The sequence below is a fragment of the Asterias rubens genome, chromosome 21 (assembly GCF_902459465.1).
Source record: "Asterias rubens chromosome 21, eAstRub1.3, whole genome shotgun sequence".
NCBI classification, from domain to species: domain Eukaryota; kingdom Metazoa; phylum Echinodermata; class Asteroidea; order Forcipulatida; family Asteriidae; genus Asterias; species Asterias rubens.
The window spans coordinates 2,452,023-2,465,613 of NC_047082.1; the positions used below are offsets into that span (position 1 = coordinate 2,452,023).

The 13,591-nt window shown below is 40.6% G+C and overlaps 1 long non-coding RNA gene across 2 annotated transcripts in view; it reads left to right on the forward strand.

Annotated features, from left to right (window-relative positions):
* Positions 1 to 8,575, forward strand: part of LOC117304323 — a 34,869-nt gene extending 26,294 nt beyond the window's left edge. For both annotated transcript variants that reach the window (XR_004520589.1, XR_004520590.1), the window contains exon 4: positions 8,462 to 8,575. This is a non-coding gene — a long non-coding RNA (uncharacterized LOC117304323). The remainder of the gene's footprint in view (positions 1 to 8,461) is intronic.
* The last annotated feature ends 5,016 nt before the right edge of the window (positions 8,576 to 13,591 follow it).

The following is a 13,591-nucleotide window of genomic DNA, read 5'->3' on the forward strand; positions in this document are numbered from 1 at the left end:
GACCCAGTGGATTTGTTGTTTATTTAAGTAAGAGGGAGTTTGTGTTTTGATTTATGAGTTTGACGTCATGCTTGTGTCACGGCGGAGGAGGGGGCGTGGGGTCAACTGGTGGGGTGGCGGATAATCCCGTTCAACTTTAAAGATACGCGGGATTGGTAGAGCTGACAAAGTAGTGTTCTTGTTTTGTGTGATTATGAAAAACAAACTTATTAAAATTTGTGCTCGTCATTCAGAATTTGTGTTAAAACCTTGATTAATGTTGTTTTTCTTGGTTTCGTATGATATAACAAGGTTGTCTCTTTGGTTGCTTTGACGACAAATATGTTAATTTTCATTCTGAATGACTTATGGTATTTTGAGGAAAAGTATATTCGTATAGAGTGCAGCAAGTTTCTCTCCCCTACAAAACAATGTTACCAAATTGGGAATGAATGGGCAAAAATGTAAATGTACTCAGTATATGTACTGTTGAACATGGGGAACAATACGAAATGGGGGCAGCATCAGCAGCCTTTTGCACTTTGTCGTCAATGGGGACATATAAAGAAAAAACATCTTCACTTTAACAAAGGAGCTACTGCACCTTAAACATCAATGTGTCACTGATACCTTTCTTGGAAGAAAACATCTCGCCTGCCCTAGGATCGCCACCAACAAAAATAGAGATATTTCTTTTCTTTACACCGTTTTTGCACATTGGCATCGGCACACAATGGTGCATTAGCGCCTTGGGGAAATCTTTGAAAACATCTTCCACTTTATTACTGTCAACAAAGAGGCCACTGCACCTTTAACATCAATATTTGTCACTGATGCCTTTCTTGGAAGCCATGCATCTCGACTGCCCTGGGGGATCGCCACCCAAAAAAGAAAGAAAAAAAAAGATATTTCTTTTCTTTACATCGTTTTGCACATGGGCATCAAAACAATATGGTGGCAGCATTTGTCATCAATGGGGATTTTTTTTCTAACCGTCAACAAAGAGGCCACTGCACCTTTAACATCAATGTGTCACTGATGCCTTTCTTGGAAGCCATCTCGACTGCCCTGGGATCGCCACCAAAGAAAAAATAGAGAGATTTCTTTTCTTACCATCATTGCTACAGGCAGTCCAGGTGACCAATAGTAATTCAGTATTTAGGACTTCTGAGAAAAATTGTTGGACTTTGGTTAGAAGGTGACGCGGCACACGCGCTGCGTTGAGTCCCCATGGTGGTTGTTGACTCAGTGTTTCTTTAGTTTGTAGATGGTCTATTTTTGTACAGGACGCCACGGTGGGTTCGGCCTCTGAGGGCATGAAGGTTTCTATTTTGAACTGAAATGTGTACTTTTTCAAGTTGGTCACCTTAGGAAGTTTGAAGCTGTTTGTAGCAGGTGTAAGAAGTGATCGGGGTTGAGTACGCAGGGCAGAAGGGGTTGCGCTTAAAGAGGGAAATGCGCACAATTTGTGATATACAAAATAAAAAACTCATTTAGATATTTGATTGATTTGATTTATTATACTTACATTTATTGTTTTTCTTGTTGGTGTTATTTTAACACCCTTTAAGATGCTAATTTTGATAAATGCAGTGTAACTGAAGAGCAGGGTAACTTTAAGTACATACAAAAGAGTACTGGAGTTAAGTATTCTTTCGTACTATGAAGTTAGTGACCGTAAGAGATAACTGTACATTAATATAGACCAGATTAACGGAGTGCCCACCAAGGACAAGGGAATTGTGATAGTGAACCATGATGGTGATATTAGCTGTTCACCCTTAGTAAAGAAGACAAATCATCACAAGTACAGTGACCTGTGTTCAATTTCGAGGAATCTTTAAATGTTTACTTTAAATAAAAATCCACCCCCTGGATACACGCCGCTGCTGTAAACTTATTTAATCACCCACTTCTGTTTCGGGGAAACCTCTTGTCCGAATCAGTTTAAAGTCCATCACCCTTTTTCGATCGAGTACATTGGCAGCCAACCCGAAGAAACCTCGCCCACGGATCCCAGCAGCGACAAAGGCGAGAGACCCGGTCATCGAACTGGTATTCAAGGAAAAAACCTTGAATGGCGACCGCCGTTAGCTGTCCATGGAAAACTAAGCAGCAACTTGAATTTGATTTGCAAATGAAGCGAATGTATATTCACTCATTAGTAATTAACTCGGTCTTCAACTCAAGCGTAATGGTGAATAACCTACACACGACCCCTTGATTAGTCAGGCACCCTAAAGTGTTTGCAGTGGTTGAACAGCTGGAGAGACTGGGACCCAATCTAATCAACTCCAGCGTTGCCCGGTGACGTTGAATTGCGCACGCGCAGTCTGATCCATAGGGTGACTGATCGCGGGTAAAGTTCGATATCAGAACTTCTGAAAATCCTGGAAATTTCTTCAACTTGAAGCCCTTTACGAAAACTGGAAAGCAACTAAACACTCCAGAATGATCGAGTAATGACTATTGACAATCAGTATGATTCATTGGTATGTAGTTGATGTTAACAGCAGATGAACACGTGCAAATAAAATAAACTGGATCACATCAACCGACCGTTAAAAAATCATCATTGCTTGGTCCTGGGGAAAAATGACCGGTAAATTAAGGTTAAGTGTGGTAGGTTTCGCTTTCAATTAAACTGGATGGAGTTTTGTTTTGCTTAATACAGTGCCTGCAAATATCAAAACTTCCCGGCATTAAAACAGTCCATATGTGAGGTGTTGCTTATTCGTTGTATTATGAAGGTGGGGTGACAGTTTTAAGAGGATTCTCGTAAAAGATACACGGGTTAATATATGACCCGGTTTTTAATAATATATTGTGAACAAATCATAGCCTACGTTTTGGGAAATAATATATTACTTCATCGTGGAAGTTTTTAATTGCATTACGACAACTTCAACCCAAGACATATTAACTTGATGTTGTGTAACCAAAGCCGACAGTAGTGGATTTCCATTAACGCAATGGTTTTGTCAAGTGCCATGTGAAATGTGGGGGCGAGTTGTGAATTCAATAAACTGTGAGCTCTTCTGCATATGTAGGTCATTCTTTAACCTTGCCTCGTAACATGATTCAATGAATCAACCTCCACTGAACTGGTAAATGAATTACGTGGGTTTGGGGAAGGAAGAGTGTTTTCTACATCCAGTGGTTGTTGGCTGCATATTGTAATGTTGGATTGAGAGATTTGTATAGTCGATTTCTCTATAGATTTATAGAAATGTAATTTAAAAAATCAGGTTTCGTTTTTTGAAACTGGTACAGATTATTGAGTGGGTTTGTGCAGTGCCATCTATTACTGCGTCTCACATCTGTTGGACCCCGGTACGAATCCTATCTTGAATATGGATTGAAATACTTATCTTGGCCCCGCCCACCCCGCAATGTGGCTTTGTTTGGAGCCGCCCCCTTTCATGGGTTCGCTCTCACAGTCTGTGAGGTGAACATTATTTCGCATTATTCTGTCAATGTTTCCAGGGGGTGGATTTCACAGAGATTTAGGACTAGTCCTTAGGACTAGTCCTAAGAGATATCAAAAACGTGCAGCTAGTCCTAAGTTAGGACTATAGTAACTCGTCCTAACTCGAAATAAGACTAGTCCTAACTCTTTGTGAAATCCACCCCAGAGACTTTTATGATCCCATTATTAGTTGCAGGCGTGTTGTGGCTGAGAGCTCTATTGTGCACCTGGGGGTGTCATTAGATTGTTGGTTCGAATCCTGGTCATGACGTTTTTGTCACTGCGACACTTGATTTGGTTCTCTTCAACCAGAAGTAAACTGGTATCTGTGACATCAGAGATGGTTCTTGTGGTATATTATTTAGATTGATGTGTGACTTCGGTAGCGTAGGCTGTATTTATCACTAGGTTTACTGAGGGGACAGTTTCTATTAACAGGGTAAAGTTATGAAATTTATTCTGGTATCTTATTTCTGCTTAGCAAAGTTGTATACTGTGCTTAAAACTTTTTGGTACTTAATCTGGAGGTCGATGGTTCGAATCCCACTCTAGTCAATTTCTCTTTGTTAGACCACTAATTACTTTTTGGTGCGCACGTGAAAATGGGCTCAATATAAACAAATTAATTACATTGGTTGTTTTTGCGTCATATTGTATAATCTGTTTAGGCCTACACTTTTTATACAGCGAAAGTTTTGCCTAGTCGCTGTAGACACAAAATCCAACCTGCATCCCTTTTACTTCACATATCAATTTCTCACTCCATCAGTTGCAGTGCTATCCGCTCATTACCCTCCAACAACATACATATCGATTACACTTAAACGAATACCCGTATTCGAATAGCGCGGGTTCGATGACTCCCCGTGCATTAATACTCCAAACGTTGACCCTCAGTCGACCCCATGGAAAACCGTGAACCCGGGTTTCGCTGAAATGTGACGATCCAGACGACTCACGTGCATGGTTTGAACTGAACCTCTCTGTGCTTGCTCAGAGGGGTGCCCCCAAAACACGTAAACATCTTTGTTATGAGTTCATCTTTGATGTAGCTAATTTATAACTAGCTAAGCGGTCACTGACCCTCATATATTAATAATGACATGAGTTTTTATTATTTGGTATATTGACTTCTGCAGACATATATCACATCACAATGACATTTGGAGTCAGTGGTAGTCATGTAATCACAGAGTGTCTGAAACATTTCATTATGTTTTGTTTACTCTAGATTTTCTTTTCAATTTGGAAAACATCCAGGTCCTAAGCTCGACAGGACCAGTCGTTTTCCCTCATTGCACTGTTTTGGACGAAAATATTTTATAACTAAATTGTGTGTATGTGCAGTGTGTGGTCGCAGTACGCGTGTGTACATGTACCTTCCACTTCTCGCAACTGAATAAGACAAATTCCAAATCTGCAACAGAAAATGGGAAACAGACATATCAGTGGACTACTTTAAAACTTTATTCTACCACACTCTAAATTTCTTCTCTTTTTGAAAAGTGTTGTCCTGTCATTTTGCAAGCCACTTTTGACATGTCTCTTTTGTCTGCAAATTTATTCTACTGGCTGACAGCTCCGTTTGTGGAGATTCTTACCGTATACGGCAGCTCATTGGTCCATTCCATCCTCTATTAACCAATCCCAGTTGCAACACATCATGACGTCACAATATGCAAATTAAAGTTTACGCCTATTGCGAATCATAAATAGTTGACTTTTTGACACTCTGTGGGTTTCAGTTCCTATTAATATAACCAAGAAGGTTTCACCCTTAGTGGTTTTCGCAAATTCCAACTAAATACCAACCACGTTCCGATATTTGAAGTAAAATTTTAACTTGTTTAAATTATGGCGGCACCTTTTTTTGCCGCTTCGTCAAAAGCTTTCGTATCAGCCTTAAACATTCCAATACATTTCTGTTTGTTTGTTCAGTGGTAAAGTGTGAACATGTTTCATATTTGTATTATTTTTAGCAGTGTTTTTATGAGGAATCAACTGACTTGATGGGAAACGGAATTCGAAGTTAGTTTCTGTTTTAATTTCATTAGTGATTCAGTTACACTTGGTGTTAAAGGTATTAATACAGGATCGGTAGAGCTGACAAAAAAAGTGTTCATGTTTTTTATGATCAACCATGGATCAACCATATGCATGAAAATAACAACCTGGTGACAGTTTAGGCTTCCATTGTGTGAGTCATGAGAAAATAGTGAAAAATCATGCACATTGTTCATCACATAAAACACACTCTCCATAATGTTGGTTGTTTAACTGAAATCAGGAGGTTTTTTTAATAGGTTTTCATCTAGCAGTTTTATCGAGTGAGACTTCATTCCAGAAGGAAATATCTCACAGAAAATACGGCTCTATATGAACTTAATAATCAGTTAGCTTTCAGACTAAACATTAAACAGTGATGTTTTTATCCCTACCAATCAAGTAAATATTTAAGGTATGATTGGTTCAGTCATGGAGGAATAAATTAGACTTTAATTTCAAATTTATTTCTCCATGGTTCAGTACACCGTGCATACCTACATGTACAATGTACATGCACTCGCTCGTCCTTGGACAAGATGTATTGAGAGAGCAAAATGTGACCTACTTCCCTTCCTCGTTCCCGTGGATGTTTGTTGTTCTCGACATCAAACCCTGGCTGCCAATGTCTCTGTATGATTTGCGTTTGTGACGTCACGCACAGAGTGCCTGGTGGGGAAGAAAAAGTCATGTATGACATTTTGGGATCGAGGTATCTAGGCGTCAAGCGATACTCGCAATGCTGGATGCTGTGACTGTCAAGTTAGCCTTCGACACGGTGTGACTCTTTTAAACTAGTGGATCAATTAATTGATTGGGCTTAATAACTCGCTCCGCAGTTTCCAGGAATTTTGGATTCCCGTCGAGCTGCGCTCGTATCACATCATAACTCCGGGCACGCACACTGCACTAGGCCAAGTAAAAATAAAAACATGTCCAACGTCCCCGCCCGCTTCCTTTTTAGAGGCTGCCTCTTTTTTTATTTGTTTTTATGAAAATGTTTGGGGTGTTTTTGTTTGAAAGAAAGAGGGTTTATTTACGAACAAAACCCATTATAATTGAAAAATAGACAGTGTCCTAAAATGTGTCCTTAAATTAATAAATAAAGGCCCTCCTTCCTTTTTTCAAAAAGGGAGGACGCTTAACGTATATTTTTATTTATCATTTGGCCTTATTGGATGTATAACACCCCGGCAGTTGTTCAACATTTTACAGCGGTGTTATTTTACAGAGCTCGCTCGGGCTTGACTATACTTCCCCATCACGGCCCAGGTGTGCGTCGCCTTGAGGGAAGAGGTTAAGGGCTTACCCAATGTATGACAAGCTCTTAGTACAGAATCACGATTGAGTTGAAGCTTTTAACGCGATGCAATCATTTCAGGAGTGGACTTGATTTTCAAGGGTTAGGTATAGCGGTTGTTTTGTTGACAAAAGCAGCACCGAAATCTAGTAAATTGTTTTAGTATGTCAAATACTCCGTGACCGATTTTGGGGTTGACAAAATGTTCAATGTCTTGTGTACGCTTGCTCCTAGACCCAGTATGCCTATGTGACTTCTTATTATTTTGCCTGTGTCTGGGATTTTTTTTCTTTTTCAAAGTAGTTTCTCCATTTTGTTTGGCACACAAAACTTGATAACAGAGGACGTATCAGGTTAATATCAAACCAACAGAGGCAGCCTTTCTCTCTGGTCAAACCATGTTGTTAAAGTCCTTGGTTCATGGTTGATGTGTGACCTTGCTTTCCTCCAGATATGATACTATCCCTACTTTATAGCCTTATTTCCAACATTGATTGCCAACATGATTGGTCAGCAATGGTTCTTAAAATAGTTTGCAAAGTCTTTAAACCTACACCCTAATGTGCATTTAGGCCAGCCAGTATACTCAGGCCTTGTACTACTTTATGTCTACTGTTCGGAACTTCTTCCAAGGGCCAAGTATCGTGCCTTGTGGTGTTTGACCTTTGAACCTCACACCATGCAGAACATAGGGTTGCGGGTACACAACCCAATCGCTGGTTTCCGTCTGTCTTGAAGTTGTGACCCTATACAACAAATGGTGTACAACAACAGCCGGCAAAATGACACACAAACTCGCCTCCTGAAGTGACATAAGTATTAATTGTCACTGAGGCATAGACACAGATTGACTCCCATGTAAGAAGAGGTCCTTCATGTCACTTCTACCACCGATGACGTCATTGATGACTTGGGTGTCTTAAAGAGGCTTGTTCAGGCCTACCCGATACCCCTACAGCTGCTGTCGTATGTAGTTTTTATAGCAGCCATCACAGGTGTGGGACACGATGCTCGTCGTCATTGGGGCAATGTCACACGCAATGAGTTCCAGGCAAACTCAAAGAAGAGAAACCATTCACATCTACACTGTTATTTTTTGAAAGAGTTTACCAACTTTCAACGCATACACCTTCCGCCCAAACTGGAAATGTCTTGCAACTGGAAAACGGTTAAATTATAAGCAATGCTTTTGTGGTACATTTTTCTTGTGATAAATAACAATGTTCAATGGGGGCGTTGTTCAGTGAGATCACTATATATACAGGAGCCGCAAATTGACACCATTAAGGACATTTCTATGGGATATCCTTCCTCAAAATAAAACATATCCCCCTTCGTGTAACCTTATTTTAACTAACAATCAAGACAACAATTTTTGAAGTATTTAATTAGGATTTCAATAACGATGTGTTGAGAGAATAAAGCGACAATGGTACCCGATTTCAAATATTATATCTATAATGAGTATGCAAATTACGCAGAATTCTCCCAACGTTGTCTACCATAAAGACATAAAGTAAGAGCCATATCATCACTGATGTAATACTTGAGAATACGTTTATATGCAATTTTGAATTTAAAGTGTTTGGGTTGCAAGGACCCTTTAAGTCTTGTGACAGTAGCCTCTTTAGCTGAACATGGCCTCGTTTTATCTCTTCCTCGATCCCCAGGCTAGTCTTCCACTTCTTCCACCGCATCAGTCTCCGGCTGCAATCCCAGACTACCGCGGTCACCACTCACTCGCCAGGAAGATTTCCCGGGGTTTTCTGGCCCAATATGGCGGGAAAGACCCCGTCGCCTAGCAACAGGATGGTACCTCGCTGGTTCCGGACCCCATGTGATACCGGATGGGAAGGATGAGGTAATGTCCCCACTTGATTCCAATAATAGATATTGATGGACTTATCATATTCCATTTGGTGTTGTGAGATTCCTATATATGGTGGTAACCTTCGCTTGTGTTTTAGATAACACGGGACTAGGTCAAGTGTAGACATTGGAACCTGGGCACTGTAAAGGAGGATTCTGCCCATATTTGATGTGATATGGTTTGTTTCAAAAGGCATGGCTGTCGCTCAAAACTGCTTTAATACTAATGGGATAAACCAAGAAATGCACCAATCATAATGCAACAATGCCATATTATTTGTTATGGTTTGTTTCAAAAGTGGGCAGCATGTTGCTCTGCATACCAGTCACCTGGACCACTTCGTCATCGCTTTATCTTCTGCTGAGTGGTCGCGGGTTCGAGCCCCACCAGCAGTTGCTATGTACACATTTTAATTTGGTATTTCGTGTATGCCCAACTTTATTTCCACTGTACATCCCCCGAATACAAATATTAATGTTAGTTTATTCCCACCATCCTAAACCCCACGTGTCTATCTTTTTCTTGTCATTCCTGCCATCAAAACTGCTTTGCCTTGCCGGGGGGGGGGGGGGGGGGTGTTATCACAGATCAAGTTACCCAGAACAAACATGATGCCCGAAGATCAATATTTCTGTATCCTCTTCTTTATGAACCGGCATAGCTTGTTATCCTATGGCCCCTGGATGCCAAGCGGAGTGAACTCTGAAGACAAAGTTTGTTCGGGCGCTAACATCTTGCGGGAGAACATCAGAGATAGCATGAGGAGATAACATGCAAAGTATCCGGTGTTTACAGTTAGAACATCCTTCTGTGAAAGAAAGAACAAACTCATCAACAGCAAAAATGTTGCTGACGATAATATGCAGGCATGTAATTTATCAAAAAAAGTAGGATTTGGAACTTTGCATGGCGGAAAAACGATTTGGTTTGCGGTAACAATATGTAATGATAATCTTCAATTTGGTTGGGGTGGTTCTGAAAAGAACCATATAAAGGTTTTTCTTTTTAGGATTTAGGATGTGTCATTGGTCTCTTCCTTCACCTTCAGATTTTCCTGAGGGAGGAGACCTTGCTTGCAGCTAACAATTATATGAGAAAATGGAATTAGCTGTTATCTTTGAACTGTTGAAATGGCAAGGCCACTTTCATTTTGAACATATTGAAATGGCAGGGCCATTTTTATTTTGCAAAGGGCACTTCCATTTGAAAATCTGAAAGGCAAAGCAGGGACACTTTTGAAGGGCACCGATGCCAAGACCAGGTGCAACGGGGGGCCATGGTACCCGTGGCTTGCTTGTATAATTCCAGGCCTGTGGATACAAACATTGATAATAATAGCCCGACGTTTGCGACCCTAGAATATCAACTCTTACCTCTGTGCTCTTACCTTCAGCTCCCCTGAATTTTTTCTCATCCCAAATGTTTTATCATTGTTGCCCCTATAACAAAGAATAGCTTTTAGCCTTGTTTGGGGCGACATTGCATAACAAAATATGTATATTAGAAAATCATTTCATCAGTTCGGTTTTGAAAGTGAAATCGTATTTGCACTTTTTTCCAAAAATAAACAAGGAACGGACCTCATTTTTATGTGTACGTGTAATCAATGTCAGGCCCTTTATCAATTTGTACAGTAGGAAGGACGTTGTGGCTTCACCGTATTTGGAGAAGTTTGGCCAAATTTTCATATCGAGCCATCGTCATGTGATAGTCGTGGGGTGATTGGGTTTTAAAGTCCCGAGATAAAATGAGCCCATGTTGATTAAAGACGGACACCCATTTGACTTTCAAACAAATATTATTTTAAAAGACAAAGTGTACATTGCGATGGTCAAAAATGCCGAAAAGGGACGAATGCATGATGTCATAGTGGATTGGTCCAAATAACTGAGTGACCTTATATTAGCTCAGGGTTGTGATATCCATTGAGGCTTATGCTTTATAGAAAGGATGTGTTTTAGGCCAGGGTCAAGCTTTGGGGCTAGACTTATAATGACTTTGTAAATGCACAGAAAATATTGCTTCAAATTGAGAGATGCTTTCTTAGGCCAATCAGGAAAATGCGATTTGAAAATGTGATATCCATATTGAAACTTATGCTTAGAAAGGAGGCTTGTGTTTTAGGCCTGGTTCAAGCTAGACTTGTAATAACTTTGTAAAAACACAGAAAATATTTTTATAGGTGGAGAGGTGCTTGGCCTACCAGTAAAATATGATTCAATGTGTTTTTGATTATGACTACATTTTATGCATTTTGTAGACATGAATTATCATTAATGCTAACTCGTTCCATTGTCCCATGTTCGCGTCAGGTACGAGTGTAATTTCAAGCCAATCTGAGTTTGTATTTTGGTCATAGCACTATGGTACATAAGTAGTGATTAATTTCGGAATTCTACGTAGCCCAAAACCGTCCACACACAGCAATGATAACGCATTAAGATGGATTTAGTCTCGGCATGGTTGGATTGGTAGCAATGTGTCACATATTAAGTAGAGATTTGATCATCAAACAGACCGACTGACTTGATTGCAAACAGGCCGTAAAGGTATACCACTCAGACACTCGGTATCAGGTAATACGGTTGAATTTGAAAAGTGCCGGCTCGCCACCACGTGGTTGTGGCTATAGGGTTCCGGGCAGCCATTTTTTCCCGTCTGTACATCAAAATTGCCACCGTCGTAGTGCTTCAATGGGGAAATGTTTTTTTCTTAATCGATTCAAAAAAGGGAATCCTTAAAATAAAATAAAAACATCAGGAAAACTTTTGAGGATGGCAAATCTAGTGTGCAGGAAAAAGTTGCTTCCGGGCGTGTGTGTTAACGGCCTCGTTTTGCCTGCTGTCTGCCACGCGTCCACACACGGCATTCCTACCCGATGATTCACCATTAGACTTCCCTGTCACACTTAGTCTCCCCTGTTGAAATGTTTACCACTCCGGTGCACTCCTCTTACCGTATACCGCGAAATATAAAACTACAAGTCAACTTGTAGTTTTTCACTTCTTTAGGGCTGTACATTAATTGCTGTTTTAGTAATTAAACTTGCGTATCCTTTTAGACTTGATAATGTCGTGACCCGACCCATGTGCAATAGCAATAATGCTAACTGATATTTTACCAAAAGGGATCATTGTACACCCAGCCTCGGTCTGGTTAAAATAAGTTAGAGAAGGAAAGCAATATGGCGGTTCTAATGATGTTGAGTAATGAAGGGCATTGGTTGGTGGTAATACAAGTTTTTAACGTTTTCCAATCAGAGAATTGCCTTTATAGTCTTGCTGCTGTACAGTAACCAAATTGTACTCCTGGGCGAAGGGAAGAAACTAGTGTAAAAGACTCCTGTGCATGGGAATGGATGACCTGGCGGGAGTCCGAACCCTTGTAACGAACCTCAGATAACGGTCACCGTTCGTTGGTTACCTCTGTCCGATAAAGACACGTAGGCCTAAACTTTCTAAACTTTACCGACATTTTAGTCACAGATAAAATATAGTTGAATTGAGGCTGTGTTGTTCTTTTGTCTAATTGTTTAGTTTTGTAACGTGAGGTTCTAGAACTAAATCATTATAGGAAAGGAATTATTTGTCAAATAAAGTGGTTGGAGCATAACTGTCATTCGGGAACTCTTTAATTTTGACTCACAAACAAGAAATAATGCACCCTTTTAATTACAAAATTACAGGTTTCCTTTTTTCCTCCTACGGACCAAAACACCACCCAGGCGCCCAGGTGCCCTTATGCATGGCTGCCGTTTACGTACTGAAACACCACTGAGGCGTCAAGGTGCCCTTATAGCTGCTGTTTGTCCTTGGTGTGGCCCCCGGGAAGATGAAGGGGGGGGGGGGTAGACTCTAGACTTGTGCATGTGCTGTGCCAATTAGTAATAATGTGCATCATTGGTACAAACATCAATTAGTGTTTTCTTCTGAAACAGAAGAAGTGCAGAATCTTATCGAGCTGCAACAACCTTTTGTTTCCGTTCACACAATGACAAACACAGTTCTAATTTCCATTTTACAAAATGGGACCAGACTATTTACCTCCAAGCCTCGATCTGGTTTACATTTAAATGAATGGTGGGAAACGGATAGGTGACCCTGGGAAAGGGCTTTAACACCATCACCAGATGATAACACTAATGCCTCCTGAGAAGATCTATGACCGGGGTTTGTGCGGGTTTGCTATCAGAGTTGGTGGGGATGCACTGCACTGGATCGTCGCACCAGCAACGTGGAAGTTATGACTCATTGGCTGTGCTGAGTGTTGTCGTCACACTTATCAATATTTAGACTGGTACTTTTTATCGATATTCTGGGTGAAGACACGAAGTTTGTTTAGCCGTTGAGTTGGCGCAATAGGGTGCAGTGCTGTCCAGTCCACATTTGCTCGTTGTCATTTTCATGTAATCCATACACACTACTTTGTGTGAATTACTGAATTACCACCTGCCCCAAGACTGATATTACAAGACCCACTACAAGCACCTATATGATACCCCATGGACAATTCTCACTGCTAAGGTGAGTGCATGGTGACGTCACCGTACCGTATACCTGATGTGTGTTTTGAAATGTGACGCCATCAAAAGTTTTTGGCTTTTGCCAAAAATTGCATTTGTGGCACAGTGGCATTTTGCACCATTTTAACTTGAGGTTTAGAGACTTGAAACATTTTCCCCATTTTCACAAGGACTCTTTCTGTTGGAAAATGAGTGTATCAGAAAACTAAATTTGACCTTGGAGTCTCTCTTCAAATGCATACATCAGAGGATGACGCTTCGATGACGTCAGACTGACGCGGGCTAGCCCCTTGATCATCTGCCCCAACCATGACAAATTGATGAAATATCAATAACGACCCCTCATGTGTCACTTCGCTACTCCTGAGCCATTTTCCAAAGAGCAGTAAACAACCCTTTGCGGTTTCC